This window comes from Salvia hispanica, chromosome 2, assembly GCF_023119035.1.
Source record: "Salvia hispanica cultivar TCC Black 2014 chromosome 2, UniMelb_Shisp_WGS_1.0, whole genome shotgun sequence".
Taxonomy (NCBI): domain Eukaryota; kingdom Viridiplantae; phylum Streptophyta; class Magnoliopsida; order Lamiales; family Lamiaceae; genus Salvia; species Salvia hispanica.
In genome coordinates, this window is record NC_062966.1 from 17,142,759 (window position 1) to 17,146,039 (window position 3,281).

Genomic DNA, 3,281 nt, shown 5'->3' on the forward strand with positions numbered 1-3,281 from the left:
TAAGGATTTGTTAAATTTTTTAAGATTATTGACATTTTATATACTAGCTATTGACATAGCTATAATAATATACTGTTGACAGTAGTGTATGCTTGTTTGAATAGGTGTTGACATAATTATGTTGACATAATGTATGCTTGTTTGAATGGCTGTTAGGATGACTGTAGAAAACATACAAATGTATGGCTGTAGTAGTATGTTAACAACTATTGACATAGTGTATGCTTGTTTCAATGGCTGTTAGGATGGCTGTAGAAAACATATGTATAGTTGTAGTAGTATGTCAATAGCTATTGACATATTGTAAGCTTGTTTAAATAGTTGTTGACATAGTCATATTTATGTAATCAGAGTATACTTGCCATAAACTTTATAAGATAATTGTCAACATTATAAACTTTAACTATTGACATAATAACAATAATAAGATAATTGTGGTTGCTATATATGGGATATACGTGTTAATAGACAGAGTATACTTCATACCTGAACTTCTGTTAATTGTGCTTGTTATATCTATTGACATAGCTATAATAATATACTGTTGACAATAATATATGCTTGTTTGAATAGGTGTTGACATAATTATATTGACATTGTGTATGCTTGTTTGAATGGCTGTTAGGATGGCTATAGAAAACATACAAATGTATGGCTGTAGTAGTATGTCAACAACTATTGACATAGTGTATGCTTGTTTGAATGGCTGTTAGGATGGCTGTAGAAAACATATGTATGGTTGTAGTAGTATGTCAATAGCTATTGACATATTGTAAGCTTGTTTAAATAGTTGTTGACATAGTCTTATTTATGTAAACAGAGTATGCTTGCCATAAACTTTATAAGATAATCGAGAGGGTATGTCAACATTATAAACTTTAACTATTGACATAATAGTAATAAGATAATCGTTCTTACTATATATGGGAAATACTCCCTCCGTCCGCGAATAGGAGTCTCAGTTGAGTTGGGTGCGGGTTTTAAGAAAAGTTTGAGTGTAATAATTTAAATGTGTGATAGTGGAATGTGAGACCCATTTATATTATTATTTGCAATCAAAGTGGATTAAAATTAATTGCAGCTTCTAAATTAAGGGAAAAGTGAGGTCATTTTTTATACTCCCAAGATAAAATGTCTAACCGGGACTCCTAATGGCGGACGGATGAAAATGGCCAACCGGGACTCCTATTCGCGGACGGAGGGAGTACCAATTAATGACAGAGCATACTTAATGTCTGAAATTATGTTAATTGTGCTTGGTATATCTACTGAAATAATTTTAGTAATATACATGCACTTGATGTCAACAAAGTACACTTGTCATTGTCATGATACTTTGTATAATTGATATAGATTTATTATGTTTGATTTTAAACCAGAAAACAGAAAAACATCCAAGCGAAAAAGGAGTACCTCAGTATCTCAGAAAGAGTTAATTATTATTAAGAAAAAGCAAAAGAAAAGTGTAGAGGATGGAAAACAGATTGTTATTGCTGAAAATCTATCTCAAAGGCTTCTAGTGAAAAGGAAGCCGATGTATTTTGTTGATGCAATAAGCAGACTGAATGAGGAGCAGATTAATTCTGTGAAGGAGTTGGGTTTCTAGAGTGTCCTACATTTCAAAATTGATTACATTCCTAGCAGATTAGCATTAGCATTATTAAAAAAATTTGAAGAAAATAAGTGCAAGATAAAGCTTAATAATGGGAAAAAAATTCATATCACTGAAGAGGATGTGGAGCTTGTATATGGATTTCCAAGAGGTGACATTACTTACTCCAGAGATAAGTGTAAAAGTAATGCAGCTTTTATGAGGGAGATAGCACAACAATGTGGTACGAAAGCAGGAAGTGTGAACCATAACGATGTTGTAAATGTTATGTTGAAAGATCTTCAAGGAGGAAGACAGTTCAAATATCTGTGCTCAAATTTGCAAAGCAAAATTGGTCGATCACAGAGAAGAATGCCTTTGCTGGACGACTTCCTTTCCTTATGGTATGTTTTACATTTTGCATTACAGATTATTAACCGTTAACATGAATACATTGAGTTGTATGTGTAGTTGATATAGCTTGTACTATAGTTGACATAAGTTGTATTAGTTATTTAAGTGGCTTGTGTATTGAGTTGACACTACACACTAGTAATTGACATGCATTTTTTAACATATGCAGCTCTGCTACTTAGACAGAGTTACACAAGACAAGCGTCCTGTTCCTCGGACATTTCCATTAATGAAAGGATGGAAAAGTGAGCATCTTCAGGCTAGAGAAGATAGAGAGATCAGTGCAGGAGTTTTTGGTTTAGGAAATATAAAGAAGAGATACGTTCGTAATGAGGAGCAACAGCAAGGGAATGAAGAACAAAGTATTGATGTAGATGACAGTGGAGTTGGGTCTTCTTCTCAGAACCTACTCCCATCAGATATGGTGAAAAATGTAGTAAAATACATCAATCAGATAAATGATGGCAGGACCAATCTTGTTAGAGTCCTCAAAGAAGCTTCTTCACAGATCAAGAATAATGATTTATTCGGATTTGTTTGTGATATTGCTAGAAGCGCAATTGGAAGCCAAAAATCTCCGGTTGTATCTGTGAGTGACACTTTCCTGCATTTGTCCCAGTCATTTCATATAGACAACAATGTTGCTGTTGATAACTGGAAAGCGGTGTTTGACTCAATACGGAATGCTGAAAAAGAAAACGAAACACTTGGGACTACCGCATTTGAAGACATGGAAACCAAACAGGTCCTAGACCGGATCTATTTAGGTGATTATGCATTCGACTCCAATTTCATGCAATAAACATAGATCTATAGATATAACATCAAATAAACACATAATCATGCAATTTGATGTAGATTCGATTGTTACCTCATAATCCATCATTGGATTGACGTTGCTAGTTGCACCACCCGGAGATCCTTGGTTTATCGACCACGAATCTTCCGTACTATTCCCTTGTCCTTGATCATCCATCCGTGTGGGCGGATCTTGAATAATCAATAATAGTCTTGAAGAGATCTAGAAACCCAATCACAAACTCAATATTGTCTTGATCTAATCCTATGAATTAGGATAGAACAAGAACAAAACAAAACCCTAATTCTCCCACGTGCCAAGGCACGAAAACCCTAGAGGCAATGAGAGAGAGAGAGAGCCGGCGACGGCTACTAGGGTTTAGGGGAGGAGTGTTGTGAATAATGGTGTGCTAGGGTTTCCACATCTCATCACTATTTATAATGGACTTGTTGGGCTAGGTTGGGGATCCATGGAATG